Genomic DNA, 19,138 nt, shown 5'->3' with positions numbered 1-19,138 from the left:
CTACCTGACAGAGCAAAGTGTTTCAGCACTTTAGCACCGTGGCAGGCTCCAGGCAATGTGGAGAGATGGAGGATTTCCCCATCTCCCTCCCACAACCTGGGACTCGGATTTGCCCTGCCATCCAACGTCTGTGTCTGTTACGTGTGACGTCACCCTCCCAAGGGGAACCCCCGACGATAGAGCACGGGGGTTTCCACTAGGCCAGGTTTGACTGTAGAGAGGAAGATATGGTCAGCATGCGCCTGTTGTGCCGTGAGGGGTCGAGGCGGCCGAACCATCTCTGAATTTTTCCTCATGTGCAACGTGTGGTGTTTCCTCGAATGGACCAGAGAGTAGCCAAATGTCTATTGAACTCCCAGGAAGGAGAAGCACAGGAATTTTCTGTGTTTGGGGATGACCAGAATGTGAACGTGCCCTCAGGTCGATGGAAGTGAACCAATCGCCAGGCTCACACACTGCGACGCATGTGGAACGGTCGCTCCAGGATGCACCGGTTGAACAAAGACAGGTCCAGCATCGGTCTCATCCCTCCCGTTTGCTCCTGTGTGAGGAAATAACGGGAGTAAAACCCGTTGTTCTCCTCCTCTGGAGGGACGCGGGAGATTAGGCTATAGAATATTTTTCCAGCAGCTCTGCCAGCTCTGACTTCAGAGCCGTAGAGAACTAAAGATAGCATGATAGCTTTTACCACGCCGGTAAAAACCGGGGGAGGGCTGGTGAATTGAAGTGTATAGCCGTTTGTGATTAGCTTCAACATCAATTTGTTTATCATGGGTAACATGCTTTTCCACACAGCACAGTGTTTCGAGAGCAGGCACGCACATGTCTGTGTGTTGTCTGTGTACATAGCAGTGAATATCGTGCCCTCCCCGCTGCTGTGTGAAGCAATTTGTTCGTTTCTCACAAGCCGTGGTAGGCAGAGCCGAAAGTGCAGCTGCTGCCCCATGTATACTGGGGATGCATGGTGGGGTTGGCAAACGAAATGTGTATTCTGATCAGAGTACCGAAAATAAGGCCCGCTAAGGGGGGGGGGACTCAGGACTCTCACCAATCTGCGTAATCAGCTGGGAGGTGGAGAATAACTGAGTAGGCTATCAACACGTACTTTGAATGGGTGTTATGCTCATGTTAATTCTGACACAGTGTGCCTGGGCTTCGCCTGCGTTACTGCATGTGAGCATGGCGGCGAGCTTGACTGCTCTTTAGGAGAAACTGTGTGGCCCTTAAAAGCGCTGTTATGTTTCCAACTCTCAGCTGGAGTGAGTTGACATGCGACCAGGTGGGTGCTGCCCGCAGGGCCTTATGGCCGCGTTGGTTTGATGTTTGGCGGGGGATACCGCCGCAGGGGAGGAGGGCGGTACGGTGGAGCTGGAGCTGGGGCTTGGGGAGGCGTAGCCGCAGCCTGCGGGGCACCGTCTCCTCGAGCTGACATCTTGGTGCTGCTGTCGTGGCCGAGGCAGCGCTCTCCAGGAGGTGTGTTTCCGCATCCAATCCACTACCTATAGCTCGTGGCTGTCCAAGGTGCGGTCCAACAACAACCAACCAGGGGCAATGGGACCGTCCAAGAACATAGCGAGACATTGGTGCCGTCCGTCTCCCGGGTTCGGAGAATGCTTACTCAGCATTCACACAGGTCGAGAACAAAAACCTTAGCGGTGGGCAGGGAGCCCGTCTGATGCGGAGGAGAAAGCCACTGATGCGGTGATCCCCTTCTGGGACGGAGACAGCCGCAGTGGCGAGGCTCCGTAATCCTCTTCTGTTTCGAGCTCTAGTTCTCCCAACAGGGAGGAGGGAGAGCCGGTGCCGGCTAGAGAACCATCTCTTGAGGGATTCAAGTCAGCGGACTTTTGCCCGCCAAAGAGATCCTCTTCCGGGATGTCTGGGTGTTGCCGCTGGTGGTATCCTTACCTTACCTGACTGTCTGCCCCGCTGCCATCGCCTGCCACTTCAGTTCCTCCATCGGTAAGCGGGCGCAGAACTGTTGGCAGCTGGCGGGGTGCCAGCCTGGCAAACGTGGCCGAGGCACGCCTCGCAGCTCGGGTGGAGATCTGGCGGCAGGATGTAGCCGGTCCGTTAATCTGTACACAGGTGGACACCGCTGTTCTTCGAAGTCTTCAAACTGCTTGTCGCTGAAGAAAAATAGGGAGCAGATCTCTGGTCTGGCAGCTGTAATATACAGTAACTGTGGATGTAAGAGAGGCCCGTGCAGGGCACAAGGGCGCGAAAGAAATCTTCACGACTGAGCATGCACGAGGGATAAACCCAATAGCAACAGCTCTTAGAGGGCGAAGACTATACGAAATAGAACTTACTTTCACGGTGTAACTTTGGGCTCTTACAGTCATGACTGGCTCATTTAGGCGCGACAAACAGAAGAGCGCCACACAATTTCCTGATTTATATACTGTATGTGTATTCATTTTATTTTAGAGTATTCAGGCAGTTGTAACTGCTGGCTTAACACCTGTACCAATGTGTAGACGCTTTGTCCAATTTTAAAATAGAATTTGTTTGGCCTAAATAAACTCACAAGTATTTATTGTTTTCTGTAATGCAGTGCTCGAATTACGTGGGAGCCAGAGGGAGCCGAGCTCCCATAGAGTGAGGACTGGCTCCCATGAAAGCAACAAAGTCAAAAATCTGAGGGGGTCTCTCATATCTGAAGGTGTCTGCCATATGTGGCATTGTAATTTAATCTCAAACAACGCTCATTATCCATCCCTGTGCGGTCTCTTACCATTAAAGACGTTAAATTAAAATATAAAATATAGGCTACTACGGGACATAGACCTGAGCTTACCCTACGCTCATGAACGCAGCATGACTGCACTTCACCACCACACCACTAGGCTATGTGAGCAAACCGCATAGGCTACGATCGATTTGACAGCACTCGCAAGTCCGAAGAAGTCACCTTGCTTTTAGCTTAATGTGCTTTTGAGGTAAATACCACCAATACATCTGTAGCTATCCTCTGCCATTCAGAGCTCCGGAAAAGTTCCCAGATATTTTGAAACACCTTCAGCAATACAATGCAATCTCTGATGGCGGAATATTCAATAATAGGCTACCCGACAACATCTCAGTGCAAATTCCAAAATTGTTTGTCTATTTATTTCCACGGTTCAACACACAAGACGACTGAGCACTCAGGTGTTGTTATCACTACGTGTACATTATAAGACTAGAACATAGTTTGGCTGTACAATGGCTTTATTCATTCCTGCCAGTTAGTGCATTTTCTCTGTGTAGAAGTTACAGACTACATGCATTATTGTGACTCTGAGGATATCTGAGATGGTGGTCTGGTTCAAATGAGTTACGTTTTATTTCATTGTGAAATTAAGAATGACACTCAGACTAAATCGCTTAGTCTATTTCTTTGTATTGCGAAATTGAAATGAAATATGGAGTATTAAAATCAATAATATGTTGAAATTAATTAAAAGGAATCCTCTCTCTGTCTGTTGTGTGCGTGTGTCAAGTTATAGCCTAGGCCTACCATGCGCATATACTGCGCAAAAGCGCCACTCACATCTAGGCTATTTAATTGTATAGCCTTGTTAGGCTATGTGCGGGGTGTGCCAACTTTTTTTTATGCGATAGAGAGACCCCCTTAAAGACAAAAAGATAATTCGAGCACTGCTGTAATGTATGATGCAGGTTGGATTCAAGCTCAGAAAGAATGAGCATGTGAAATGTCAGGCTCACTTACGGATGGGTTTTTGGTCCAGGCCTTCATGTTTTAAAATTGAAAAATACATGAACTGCTTAATTAAAGCTTCACACTAATGTGAGGCATGTCATTAAAATGTATTGTTTGTTTTTATAGTGCTTTCCTACCTTTTTGTTGAAGATGTAACATTAGTGCCATTTCTGTATGTAACATTTTACATTGTTGTAGAAACAAATTGTCACATTTTTTATTTGCCAAGACACCTACATTATTAAACACCACACACTTACTAATGTGCCTTATTTTTCCAGTCACCTTGCTTTACCCCTTTCTCTAGCTCTGTATAAATTCTTTATTTATTTTCGTCTTTGCCGTGTCTTTTTCTCCTTATAACATACTTCTGTCCTCTCTCTCCTCTCTGTCTTTCTCTCCCTACAGGCTACGGAGGCCCTTTTCTTATGAGAACCCTATATCTCAGTCGCAGCTTTACAATGGCTCAATATTGTATCATCTATCACTCTGCATAGAGCTGTGGGCCGCTGCAGCCTCAACGGACAGGAAAAAAGATTTATTACAGAGGACGACGCCCTGCATATGTGGTGGGAGGAGAGACAAAGGGAGATGGAGATACAGTTGGACAGAAATGAAGAGTGAAATGTGGCAGAGAGAGACAGACAGACAGAGAGAAAGAGCGCAAAGATGGAGACCAGTCAATAGAAAGAGCGAAAAAGGTAGAAAAGGGTGTTTTTTGGCAGGGGACAGCGTAAGGAAGTGATGGAAGCAAAGAGAAATGAATGTAAGTGGAAGAGAAATAAGCAGTAAGAAAGATAGAAGAAGCAAAAGATAAGGCTAATGAGCTTGAGTGATTGAGAGTGTAACGTTTGTTTGTGTGTGTGTGTGTGTGTGTGTGTGTGTGTACCTGATATACGTAGTGCTTAAAGGCCAATGCCTGGCTGCGTGTCCATTAGGTGTTTAGTAATGACTGTAATGACTGAGGTTGTGTGTGTGTGTGTGTGTGTGTGTGTGTGTGTGTGTGTGTGTTCAGTAATCATATGTGTCAGTGTGATTGATGACTGACCACAGTCGCTGTTTAAACATTTAAAACCTTCCAGGACAGAGGAGCAGGGAGAGGAGAGTGATAGTGAAAAGTACTGAAAAGAATGACGGAGGGAGTAGAGGGTCTTACTGATCAAATTGAATCTTACACAAGCAGAAATCCACATCAACACCATTGCTGTCAAAGCTTCTTACTAAGCTGTTTTCACCCTCCTTACCAGAAAAAGATGTAAGTCCCACATGTAACAATACATACTGACTTTGTTTTTAAAGTGCTATATTTTGCTAATGACTCACCACATTGCCAATTTAGGTTATTTAGAGTGTGAAGAAGTTAAACTAGCTTATGCTGCCATAGATGTCTGAGTCATCCAGTTTAATACGTTATTTAAGTATGTAGTTAAAAAGACATACTGTTCTTTAAAAAAAAAACTGTCAGGATGTCAGTCCTGTTGTTCTACAGTAAACTTAATCAAATGGTCCAGGACCAAACTGTGTAAGTTCAGCAATCATGAAAGCAGTCTGAAGGTTTTCTGATCAGGCAAAGAAGCCACAATAAAAACATAGTTCAACATTTTGGGAAATAGGCCTACACACAGTTCCTTTTTTTCCCAAGAGTGAAAGGAGAAGACTGATTTTATAATCTCATGTATGTGCGCCCAGCTAAGTCAGCTGTATTTATTCTAACAGTAATCTATAATGAGAATGGCTTTCCAGGCTTAGAACCTACAACTGTCCCCACCCTCACTGCTGGCTTACAATGTCAGTACTCACACACCCATTAATCCACTCTGGATAGTTTTACCCTGTTGCATGTTAACCTGTAATGTCTAAATCATCCAAGGCAGAAATGTCACATGAACTGAATGAGTAGATTTACTGTAAGTATTGGAAGTTCATTCCTCAGTTTTTCATAAATGGCCTCCTTATTCAAGTCAAGTCAAGTCAATTGTATTTACACATTCCAAAATGTACAAATGTGCCTCAAAGGGCTTCACAATCTGTACAGCATGTGACCCCCTCCCTCCTTAGACCCTCTATCCTAATAATGGAAAACACATTCCAAAATTACTTTAACTTGAGAATGAAAGACACCTCAACAGAGGAGTGTTCCAGATATAATAAAAGTACAATTACAATCCATCCAGGTGCAACCTGAGGCACAACTTCCTCTCTCCGAGTCACAGGAGAACTCAGGGAAGACCCAGGACTAGGTGGAGGGATTATATCTCCAACCTGGCCTGGGAACGCCTCGGGATCCTGCTGGTTAATGTGGTTTGGGAAAGGGAAGTTTGGGGTCCCCTGCTGGAGCTGCTGCCCCCGCGACCCGACCCGGGATAAGCGGACGAAGATGGATGGATGGATGGATGGATGGAGTAGCCATGCTGATAGTTTTGGTTTCCTCTGTCCAGGTATTGACATCTCTGCCTGTGAGACTTTTGCTGCCAACACATTACAATGGAGGTGAATAGACTTTTGAAAGTTTCACAGTGAACAACATCCCAGTTACTCAGTATAATCATAAGACTTCCACTTTCTTCAATTTGTATTGAGACTATTTGTTTTGTAGAAAGTAAGAAGAACAATGTATATTGTTTTGTGTTTATGATTTGGTTGAACTGCAATTTGAAAAACAAACTGCTGCCAGCCCTGTGAGACATTTGTACCAGTAAACATCATTTATTATAAATAGTGGAGTTTTGGATCACTTGGCTGACACAAGACTCTAGAAAATGTGTTATGCACTAAGGGGGTTGAAACAGTTTTGGCAGGAGAAATGTGATCATTCAGTGTTTAGCCAAAGATGTTGGACGTTACACAGAAAGCTAACAGGTGTGGGACACAAAGGTGGAAACAGTGGGAGGACTGAAGGGAGAGAAGAAAAGCCACAAATAAAGACAGAATAAAGGAAGTAAAAGTTGCCGTGGATGACAGATGGGTTCGAAAAAGTGTTTTAGAGAGAAAAGGCATGAAGGACAGAGGCGTGGAGAGGGGGATATGTAGACAGACAAGCAGATTGTGTGTGTGTGTGTGTGTGTGTGTGTGTGTGTGTGTGTGTGTGTGTGTGTGTGTGTGTGTGTGTGCGTGCGTGCGTGCGTGCGTGCGTGCGTGCGTGCGTGTGTGTACCAGCCTCAGACAGACAGTCACTCCACTGAGTGTCCATGGAGTCTGGATGCTCGAATGTTCTCAGGCTTTCCAATATAATTCAGCCGTTCCGCCATGTCAAGTTCCCCAACGTGGCCCTGTAGGGCCCGCCACGCCTCCCTTTCTCCTCGCTTCCATATATGGGCATCCTGTCCCCCTGCGATGGTCAAAGGGATTATTATGTTTATGTCTGCGCTGCTCCAGTGACCCTGTGGCAGAAAAGAAGAGAGATTGTTCATGCTATTTCTACCCTGCTTTCTGTGACGGCAAACCATCTCCGGGACTTCAGTGTCGAACAGTGTGTGTGTGTGTGTGTGTGTGTGTGTGTGTGTGTGTGTGTGTGTGTGTGTGTGTGTGTGTGTGCGCGCGCGCGCGTGCGTGCGTGCGTGCACGTGTGTGAGTCAATTTTTTTTAACAATTTACACAAACAATATATAACATGTAAATCAGTGAGCTTTAGAGGTGCTGGTAGGTGGATTTTTTTTTACCTTGAACAGAACCAGGTTAGCTGTTTCCTTGTTTTTAAGCTAAGCTAAGCTACGCTAAGTGGCTGCTGGCTGCAGCCTTATGTTTAACAGACAGATGCCAGAATGTCAATCTTCTTATTTAACTCTCGGCAAGAAAGTGAATACGAATATTTCTCAAAATGTCAAACTATTGTTTTATATGTCCTTAGGCCTTAGCATCTTGTTTTTATGTGGGGTGTGAAAGGTGAACACAAATATGCTTCTAAGAACTAAGTAATAGTTATACTAACTAAGTAATAGTTATAGTTTTGAACGAGTAAGTCAGATATTGGTGACCATGACCTATTCTATGCTTTCAAACCAAATTATTTGCTGTGTTGTGTTGATGTGATTCAATTACCCCTTTTTTTCAATTTTGGTAAACAGTTGAGAGTGGTTTTTTGTGATGTACAGTGATGCCAGTGCAGTGAATTGAATCTGCAAGCGAAAGAGCAAGAAATTGAGACAAAGAGCAAAGAAAGAGGACGCTTGAAAAGAAAAAGAGGAGAAGACTGATAGAAAGCAAAAAAAAAAAACAGGGTGTTTAAATGAGTGTGTAGAAAAGCGGCCTGGCATTGGAGCAGACACGCCCCATCACACAACAGTCGAGACATTAACTTCTCTACTCTCTGTTTTTCCCCCTGCCATCACTCTTTCTCTCCCTCCCTCTTTACTTCCCTCCATCTGCTCTGCCACTGCACCTGGCTTCTTCACTTTCTCTCACTCCATTTCCTCTCTTTTACTCCTTTTTCCCCTTCTCTCATCATTTCTCTTTCTTCTCTGTTCGTGCCATCTAACCCTCCTCCTCTCTCCCCTTTTTTCGCAACTGAATAGTTCTTTCTCTTCTGTGTGTCTTCCGCAATCCATCTGACAGCGTCTCCATCTCCACTATTGACGCTTTTGACATGGCTGTCTCCTCCCTCTCTGTCCGTGTGACTTTTTCGTTTACGGCATCAAAGATCATCTCTAAATCTTTCGTCTTCAACCTCATTTCTCCAAATGTTTATAGACTACCCTTTCTATCCCACCCTCCCCGTCTTCCATCTGAGGGGCTTACTGTCTCTCCGTCTTGGCCCAGCATGAGTGGGCCACGTCTGGGCACAGAGAGTTAGGACCACAGGGTGACTCTCCAAAAACAAACCTGGAGGGGTCTGACACAGTGGCCATATGGCAGAGCACTGAGCGAACAGCTCCACACACTCAGACAGGGAGACACAACACAGTCTCCGACAGACGCCCTGTGTGAAGGAATGGATTGCGTCCCCTGTCGCCAGTGGGCATGTCCACTACTCATTAGTTTCCCATGGAGAATTTATATTATTCACAAAGCTGCTTGGCTCGCCTCAGATAACAACCCTGACCGCATGAATAGGTGGATGACATGTGTGTGCTATGGGAGTGCACAAGTTAAGAGGAATTAAGACGGGGATTTAGTGAACCATTGCAAATTTGATGTCAGTCTCATAAAAACACATTTGTATACACCCAGACATTGCTAAAAAACAAAAATGGACCTGCAAACTCTATTATTCCACCTTAAATAAAGCAAGAATAAATAAAGAAAGCTAGAGAGTAGATTCAAGTTTATTTTGCAAAACATATTAAAAGCACATAAGAAAACGAGTAAGAGTCTACGGCCACGCTAGCTGCTATGTGAGACATGCTTGAGACATACTTGAGCCAAATAATGATAACATGATGATGTTTAACAGGTACAATGCTTACCATGATCACCATCTTAGTTTAGAAATGTTACTGGTATTTGGTCATAAATCAAAGTATTGGCCAAACAGAAATTTTGACCTGATGATGGAAGACTAAGTTCAAAATAATAACAGTTGTTTCCAAAATAAATAATTTTAAATAATGTCACCATTGTCATTTTTTTCCCTATGTTACCAATCAGATTCTTTGCTCTAACGTATCCATTCTTGTAATGTTTGTGTTTCATGCAGTCTGATTATAGGCTTGGACATAGCTGGCATTTTTATTTGTCATAGAGAAAAATTATGCTATTTGTATGTGCATGCATATGTACTTGTACAGTATATGCAATAGTAATAGTTTTGAATGTCACTGAAATATGATGCATTGTGTTGCAGTATGGGGTAGTGGAAATGGACTGATTGCCCTTACATTGGCTGTTTTTTTCTAATAAGACAATCATTTTTATTCATGCCACTGATTCTGCCCTATTCAGTGTGTTCCTCACCATTACACACACACCGACTAAATTAAAAAGATTATTCACTTTTGACAATTTCCGTGCTCCTTTTTACGGCTGGCCCATCACAGTCAGTGTTCATGTAAAAAGATAAGGTCTGCATCCAACAGAAAGTTAGTTTATCTTGGTGTTTGTTTGTCCATTTGTTTATCTTTATCAATACGGTTATTGACAGCTGGCTCGGTCTCCTGATAAATGGCGATTCATCACACATAAAACATAAATCAGTCAAAGCACCTGGACAGGAAACATGTTTTTCAAGTAATGGTGAAAATGCCCAAAACACTGCAAAGACACATTATCAAGCAGCATTGTGCAGCAGTTGCACTGTGAGAAATGAAGGCAAGTTAGGTTGTGCAGTTGAGGAAATGCTGCTCAAGGATCCTGGTTAGGTTGATGACGTGACCATCAGCTGTAGATTTTTCCACCATCTCTCCAAAGTCTTCTACATGTATTGCCCTTGGTGATTAAACTGACTTTGAAATCCCTGAGTAATGTTGTGTATGCAACCACATTTGCATATGTAAAATATGTGTGTATGAATATTGTTTTGAGACTTGTGTGAGCTCATATTAGTTTGAGGAACAAAGTGTTGAGTTTTAACTGGGGCACAAAAACAAACACATGACAAGGACAACAAGCAAACTCCTCATATCTACTTCCTCTTTGTGCTGAACCATCAAAGCACAATGCTTCCATTTCCTGCGTACCGACTGACACACACACACACACACACACACACACACACACACACACACACACACACACACACACACACACACACACAGTAATGACAATAAACCAAAGTTCAGACTGACTCATCCTCCATCAGTCTATATTCTTCTTTATGGATCTAATGAGTAATATCCTCTGTTATTATTGAAATGCATAACAAATGTTTGACGACAATGTGAATGTGTGTGTTTATGGAAATGTGTGTGTGTAAGGATGAGTAGACAATTACCCTTTTGGAAGACCTTCCATTTCCTGTTGTGAGTTTGTGTTTGTCAGTCCCTCTCCAAGTCAGTGTCTCACAAGTACATTTTAATGCACTCATACTTGGTTTGCTTTCTGATATTATATTGCCATTTTGCACAATAAGCAGGTGAAGAAAGCCTGGCATCCAGCGTGTCTCTCACATGCCGGATGTCCCTCCCCTTATGTTATTTCTGCTATCTATTTTGCAAAAGGGCACTAATGCTGCATCCGGGGCTTAGCGCCGCCCAGGACAGTTGTGAGTGGTTTAAAGAAATACAAACAAGGCAGAGCATTTTTCCCCCTATAACAGAATAGATAGGAGGTGTAGCCAGACCATACTCCAGCGCTGACACATCGCTGTGGAGAAAGGTCTGGCAATGTAAGACTAGTACCGCCAATGCACGCCAGGTGCAGACTGAACACGCACAATGGAGATCTAATCAGCAGAGCCACACGGAATCTGCAGATTTTTCCACTGATTTTCCACAGGTTTTTCGCAGATTTTCATTCTGGCTCACTGCTGAAAACTTAAAAAACAAATCTGCATATTCCATTTGGGTCTGCTAATCAGGCCTAACAAGTGGAAAGTGGGTGTATCTTACTGTAGGTGTGTACGGCCTTTAGGAGTGTGATGTGCTCACCCATAGTGTTAGTGTTTGTACAGTTTAAGGCACAAAGACAACTCTGTTGATCTTCTCATAAGCTCGCAGTTATTCTGGTTTGTGTTCCACCCCTTGCGCACGTGCGCACTTTAATTACACTTTTATCTGAACCACTGATGCTTTCTGCGAACAAACACTTGAATGTCTTTTAATGAGCTGTTGGTGCTCGATGAACCCTTAAGCCCTGTTTCCGTATCATTGTTATTTTTTAAGATAAAACTGAGTCTAAAAATATAAATATACTTTGCTGTTGTCTTGGCAGATGGTGTCTCTATGGCACATTCACAGAAAGAGACCCTTCTGTATTTAGGCCTACAGACTGACAAAATTACACTTCGCTAATTAACTTGAATAAGGCAGCTTGACACTACGCAGAATCTGATGCACTGCTGTCAGTGTGTGTGTGTGTGTGTGTGTGTGTGTGTGTGTGTGTGATGGAGAAATTAAGAAAAAGAGTGATGGAAGTGACATGGTAATGAGTAACTAATCATTGCTTTCAGTTTGAATTGGTGGAATAATAACATATTCAGTTAAGCAAATGTGACCCATTCTGTCATTGAGATATTTATAAGAGAGAGAGAGAGAGAGAGAGAGAGAGAGAGAGAGAGTGAGAGAGTGTGCGTGTGTGTGTGTGTGTGTGTGTGTGTGTGTGTTGCATGGACTGTATGTGCATCCATAGGCTCGTGCATCTCTTCTTTTTGAGTTAATTGACACCCACATTGCACAGACTGCACTTGCCTACAATAATGGTTGTTATGGAAACGATGTTTGGTGTGACAGATGTGTGCGGATCAGGATGCGGCAAAACCACGAGGGACGAACATGGATTTGGATGAAGCGCTGGCGAATAGATAGCTGCACAAAACAAAGAATAAGAACACAATACAAAATCATCACAATGGACACTGTGGATGAGCACATTCATAAAATAAAAATGGATTACTAAATGCCAACAAACTAATATGAATATTTCAATCTGCATTATTATTCCACCTGATTAAAGACAGGGTAAATATAAGGGTAAATATTGTGAATCATATCATTCCCAAGTGCAATTAAAAAGGTTTCTACTGTGATAGTCAAAGTACTTTGTGAGGTTTAGCTAAAATGTGTAGATATAAAAAAAATGATAGATTGTAGCTGAGTTCAACTGCTCTAAACTATGCATCTATCGTAAATGTGGCAATAAAGAAGTCTAATGGCTTGTCTGTTTTTTACTGATATGTTATCAATCTTTCTGTTAGACCATTGAGTTCAACAGAAAGAAGTTGGGTAGCTAATGAATTGAAAGTCAAGATGAAAGCGCTCAGCTAAGCGTTCCCAGGCTTAACAATGTAAGCAACACAACCAACAAGTCACCACAAGTTCTTTAATTTCTGACTGAGCTGTGCGACCAGGACACAGTGAATGATATATTGATGGTCAACAAGCATTTTGGCCACAGCTCGTTTTGGAAAATTGGCTGCAGCTGCATTTATGGGGTTGTTGACTATTTCTGTAATTTGTATACTTTGATTCTCAGCCCAAATTTGATTTGGCCAGACAGGTTTGTCTGGCCTGATTTATCCTTATTGCATTGGGCTTGATCTGGTCAGGTTTCATTTTATTCTGCAGTTTTGATTTTTTTTCTTTCCTTTTGTTAACAGAATGTGACCCACTGGACCCTGCCAGCACATTCTGTGACATTTTGGAGCTTGTTACTCCGCTCTGGGTTGCACAGTTGAAACAAAATCTAAATGTTTTGGCTTTATAATCACTGCAGTGGCTCAGGCTTTGATTACGTTTAATATGAATCCAGGTCCATATGAAACCAGATGTTTGGGGTCCAGAGAAACTACCCATGCGATTCCCTTCATTACAAATTATTGTTTAGCAAATGTCAACTGGACAAGAAAGTTCATTATTCATTATCATCTTTCAAACACTTTAACTTCTTTACCAATGTTTCTGGAAGGTCTTTTCTGTTGTTTTGTGACAGTTTTCATTAAATTACTCATACATTCAGGAAAAAATATTAAGTTAAAGCCGCAGGAAGGTCAGTTTAACCTCGTCCGTTTGTTATTGTTTATGATGGCTGCTCCCAACTGTCTGGCTTTACAGCAGTAGCGACAGTCGCATTCAGGACTTATCCCCTGATCAATGGGCTATCATTACCCTAGTCTCGCTTTGCCAGACCTTCTCCACGGCGCTGTGCAGGAGGGTCTGGCTAGTCCACACAGCATTCCGGGATGGGAGAAAAACGTGCTCTGGTTTATTGGCATTTCTTTAAACCAATCACAATCGTCATGGGCGGTGCTAAGCTCTGGACACAGCCCCGGTGACGCTGCAAAATAGCCTCGGGAAGGAAGTTGTTTTGGTGGAACGTGTGTACGTTCAAAAGTTGTTTTAATTGTGCCAATGTTTCTGGAAGGTCTTTTCTGTTGTTTTGTGACATACATTCATGAAATGATATAGTAAAAACAGATTACCAATGGAAAAAATATTAAGTTAAAGCACTAAAATTATGATTAGTTATTGTAATAGTGGATAACATACAGGGATAACCTGATTGTGGCATGCTGGCCCGCTGCAGAGTCCCCTTTGAAAACTATACGACTCTTACATTTCTAATCTTTTGTTATTACACCCTGTTAGTGCACACTTGGACAGCAGGACTTGAAAATGTCAATGTTGTTCTGAAATAATTTGAGTTGTGTACACAACTTCAAGGAGATCTAACGAGCAGAAAATGTGGTAATCTGACTGTCATAATTTAATACAGTGTGACATCAGTCCAATACTTTCACCAGGTGTGCCGCAACTAATGAGAGCCGAGGTGTTTGTGTGTGTGTGTGTGTGTGTGCGTGCGTGCGTGTGTGTTTGTGTCTCAACATCACCTACCGTATGTGTGTGTAATCCAGTGTGTGCACATAGACATTCCTGTAGACTCAGTGCCAAGTGTTTGTGCATGTGTGTGTGTGTGTGTGTGTGTGTGTGTGTGTGTCTGGTCTGGTCTGGCTTGGTGGGTAGATGTGCGATCCCGTCGGCATGAGGGATGATTGGCAGTGCCTGTTTGGGAGTCGTTGATAACACACAGGAGGGCGACTGCCACAGATGAGCTCAGTCAAGCTGCCTGCCTGTCAGACACCCACACACACACGTCTTTTCTCTCTCTCCTTTACAGACACACACACCAACCACCACTCAATTTCTTTCCCAGTGACTCTTGCTCTGACTCTTGTTTGTTTAACAGACACAGAATCTCTCTGCTTTTTAAACACTCTCACAGGCCTAGAATCCCCACTGAATCCCCGTCTCAGACACACACACACACACACACACACACACACACACACACACACAGCCCTGCCTTGGCCAGCCATTGAACCTGGTGTACTGATAACAGGAATCTCTGCCACTTGTTTCTAACTGTGGACAGCTTGAAGAGACCAGGCTGACATTTGGAGTGGTATATTTCAATACAGCAATTGAGCATGGCAAAGGGAAGTGCTGTTCACATTTTCTGTGGTATGCAGCTGAGTTTTAGTTTAAAGTGGAAGAATGACATCAGTGCCACTCTCGGCCCTGTTGGTGACATCTTTTGCATCAAACTTTTTCATCTAACCCTAACCACGTATGGAGCATAGACAGTATATGAAATGGACCAACAGATCCTGTTGCTCTGGACAGAGACCAGTGAAGGCCGTTAGAAGCACTTTTGCGGTGAGCGCTGAGCGTTACTGCACAGCCTCCAACTGAGAGAGATGACGTAAATGTGACGTGAGCAACCTGTCTGAAAGTTGGAAGTCTTCTGGTAGCTGTGCCAAGAGAAATCTCAATCATTCCCAATCTTGCAGAGACGGAGAGCGTAGGTATATGTAAGGAGATAACATGGGCACAGGCTAATTATTGCTAACTAAAATGCTAGTTAACATTAGTAATTAAACTTAAACAGCTAATGTAAGTCGAAGCTTCTCCTGTACTATACGGTAATTCCTCTACAATGCGACAGTAAGTTGCGTGGTTATGACACAATCGTTAGCCTACTTTTACAAAAACGTCTGCTACGAAGCCATAACGTGAGGTACAAGGTAATGGAGCCTTTTATACATTGTCGTGTTTCTTTAGAAATAGACAATGGACAAATAAAGTCTTTAAACGCTTCAGATGTAAAGTTATTTGCTGTCAAAATGAATGGCAGTCAATGGAATGCTAATGGCGGGTGAGTGCTTGTTAGCATCAAAATGGCGCCATAGGAGCTACACGTTGTGAGGAGAGGCTTACCCCCTTGGTAGGGAGGAGGTCGGGGTAGATGGGTGTGTCATAAAAAATGGCGCTTTTAAGCAAACAAAAGACTTTCACCCAGGAAATACATGTTCCTTGGGAGTGTTATAATCCAAACCACAATCTTTTTCCTAAACTTAACTAGTCTTTTTGGTACCTAAACTTAACTGTCATGGCCGCATGACACTCACTTTTTGTTGCCTAAACTTAACTGTGATGTCTCGCGGTGTCCGGCTCAAAGTCACGTTTTATCGGGTAAACTCAACTAGCAACTGCCGCTGATACAGTGACATCTCACAGAGCTCTGCAGCCGCTTACCAATAACCTATTCTCAGGTAAACTCAATTCCTAAGAGCAGCTAATTTGGTGGGACATCTCACGCAGCTCTGTAGCCAGTGTGACGTGACCAGCCAGCGGTCATCTATTTTCGTATCATATGTATCGGGGTGCATACATTTTCGTACAAGCCCGTTCATGAGAATGCGTTGCTAGCAGACAGTGCTTTTCTGACAGGGAACTGCAGTTGTTATTAATGCTCTCTTTAAAGCCTCTTTTGAGAAAATGTTACCTTGTAGAACACAATAGTTGCTGGTCTCCCCTCGATCGGTGAGTTTGTTTGTTAGTTTTGTTAGTTCCTAACCCTTTTAAAACACCAAAGTCATACAATAACACTAACAAACTAACCAGAAACTGCAAAGTTGGATGATTACTGGGCTTGCCATTCTAAGTCACCCCTATCACATTACATAATAGTCATCTGATCAGTTGTTAATATCAAAATTGTGGCTACAATCTTTTTTTTTTTTTTTTTTTTTTTTAATAATAATATGTTAAATGACAATGTGAAAAACAATTACCTGAGCATTATCACCAGCTGTTTTCAGTGAAAAAGCTCTGATAAACCTAGCTGTACACTACCTGCTCAGCACCAAACAGCGGACATACAAAGTTAGCAACAAACTGGGGAACATAGTGGATCATTTAGCAGCTGAAGAGTTGATTTCCCTCTGGAGTTGGTAGAGACCAAAAACAGAGCTTAAAGAGAGATAACATTCACATGGTGGCCAGAAACGCAACTCCAAATGAATGATGACGTTGCTTCGTATTGCTGGATCAACTTACAAGGTATCATTCTATGTCAATGCTGTGTTCACAATTTGTTTCCACTGCTCCCAAGTAGCCAAAAGAATTAAACCATACAGTAGAGGTTGGAGATCCGAATTACTGTATTTTTAAGTTTTTCACAGAAATCCAAAGCCTGCTCACTCTAAACTTGTAAATGATCCTAATACTAATGCACAATGAACAATAAAATATTTAATCTAGTTTTAGAGAGTCTGGAACAACCATATACAATTACTGTGTGTGTGTGTGTGTGTGTGTGTGTGTGTCTATGTTTGTGTGTGTACAACCTTACCTGGCATACACACACACGCACAGTATACACTTACTGCCACAATGCAGCCCTTTAGGGATCAATTACCACTCACTCACGTCTTTATCATCTCAAAGCTTTGACTATGAATTCCTTCCCAAACCGACCAGACACGCGCTCTCTCACACGCACACACATACACCAAGGCTATAAAGCCATTATGATAGTTGAGATGTATAAGCTTCTTTTCAAAATGCCCTGTCAGAGAATGCTATCTCCTGCAACAGCTCGCCAAACAGCACAATAGCCTTTATTGTAATGACTGACAGAGAGAATGTCATTTGTGTGTGTGTGTGTGTGTGTGTGTGTGTGTGTGTGTGTGTGTGTGTGTGTGTGTGTGTGTGAGAGAGTGTTTTCTTTTTACCAGAGTTTACCTGTTGAATTTTCAGGACCTCTCGATACACCTGAGTCCAGCTCTCTTGAGGAATCATCAAACACACACACACACACACACACACACACACACACACACACACACACACACACACACACACACACACACAGACTGATAGCAGTGCACCACAACAAAGCAGTATTTAGCTCTCACTTTCTCTTCCCGTCCAGATGCTCCACCATTTCTTCATCTGTTGCTGGATGAAACTTTTCATCAAGGTCAGTTTATTCTGCAGAAACAGGAAACTTCATCAAAACAGATAAAGCAATGAAGACAGATGTGAGGGCAAGCGTAGCCTATGTTTCATCAGCATCTGGATTTTACCCAGAATGTGAAAATGTGTTTTAATTAGCATCACATAAAAACCTTGATACAGGTCTCTGGTCTAATCTCAGATCTGAGATTTAATTGGAAACTTTCCCTTGGCAATACTGCCTAAAATGTTCCTGCTATTCCTGTTCAGATAGCCTGGTCCTACCAGACTCTGGTACATTTCATTTGTACAGAGTCTGGCCTCTCTCCATTGACAAGTGTTAACTTCCTTGAAGGCGGGTACTTTGTTGTAAAACTATTGGATCTGCCCAGAGCCACTCTGGATCTGCCATAACCAATCGCTAACGATTGGTCGTGACGTATGTCATGCGTATGTGCAACAAGAGGGGAGACCGTCAAGGCTTATATTTAGCATTAGCATCGCTAGCGTTAGCCTTAGCCAACTCCTTCACCACTAAGAGAGCGAGCTGGAAAACCAAACTTTTCCCGAACCCCGTGGGGAGGAGGGCCACAACATCATGGCTACCAACAAAACTCAGCAAAGATTGTTCTTGCTCGGGCTTTAACTTCTGGATATTCGGCAGCGTTGCCACAACGGACCGAATGGCTTCACTCGCATCTTTCTCCGCCGCAACTCTAGCGCAAGGCCTCAACGTCATCGTTCTAAACCACTCCCTCTGTTCGCTGATTGGACTGCCAAAAATTTTGAAGGAGAAAACCCAAGACTATAGAGCTCAACAGTCCTGCCCCTCCTCCGAGAGACTTTGGGTTCTGGAAGTAAATTTCCCATTCATTTCTCCCATTGACGTCTGGAAAAATCTGTATATAAAGAGTTTTAGACCATGCCTTAGGCTAACCAGCTATGACGTCATAAGCATACAACATATAATTTCGACTAAATAAACGAACAGATATACCAAAAAAAGTCAAAGGTACAAGACTGTGTACATATTTTCATTATCAAGCGAAGGAACTACTCATCCGATAAACCACCGCGCACCACTGAAGAAAAGAAGCTACGTTAGTTTAGCTAACAGATAATTCGGCTAATCGCTAGCTGAGACATCATGTAATAACTTTAAAAGACCCTCAAAATGAAACCTGAAAATAACCGTTAAAATATATAACAGCTGTTACGTCAGCTGTAGCCTGCTTTACCCAGTGTTTAGATCGAGTTAACGTTATTTTCGACTGAATCAAGCTGCCAGCTAGCAGTTAGCCGAATTAGCTGTTAGCTAAACTAACGTTAGCTTCCCGGTGGAGGCCATCCGGGTCAGGAGTTATCAACAAGAAGAGTTGGCAGGGAAATGGCAAAAGAGGAAAAGGACTGAAGGAATTAAAAAAGAGGTTGTATGACCGGGAAAGAAGGAAGAGCCTTGTTGACATCGGTGAGGCGTTTCAACGCTGCAGAAACCTCCGTGATTTCAAAGGAATGAAAGCTGATGAGGGCTCTCGTCGTTATGGACAAGTGACTAATAACATTAGCTTTGGTGTTTCACTGTTTGCTGTTTTCAATAGGTCAGTTT

The 19,138-nt window shown here is 43.1% G+C and overlaps 1 long non-coding RNA gene across 1 annotated transcript in view; it reads right to left on the bottom strand.

The window, feature by feature from the left end:
* LOC118495584 overlaps positions 1-18,474 on the bottom strand; it is a 175,278-nt gene extending 156,804 nt beyond the window's left edge. Inside the window, exon 1 of the long non-coding RNA XR_004898048.1 lies at positions 18,339-18,474. This is a non-coding gene — a long non-coding RNA (uncharacterized LOC118495584). The remainder of the gene's footprint in view (positions 1-18,338) is intronic.
* Between the last annotated feature and the right edge of the window lie 664 nt (positions 18,475-19,138).

The sequence above is a fragment of the Sander lucioperca genome, chromosome 8, assembly GCF_008315115.2.
Source record: "Sander lucioperca isolate FBNREF2018 chromosome 8, SLUC_FBN_1.2, whole genome shotgun sequence".
NCBI classification, from domain to species: Eukaryota; Metazoa; Chordata; class Actinopteri; order Perciformes; family Percidae; genus Sander; species Sander lucioperca.
The sequence above is the reverse complement of the archived record's forward strand: the minus strand, read 5'-3'. Positions and strand labels throughout refer to the sequence as shown.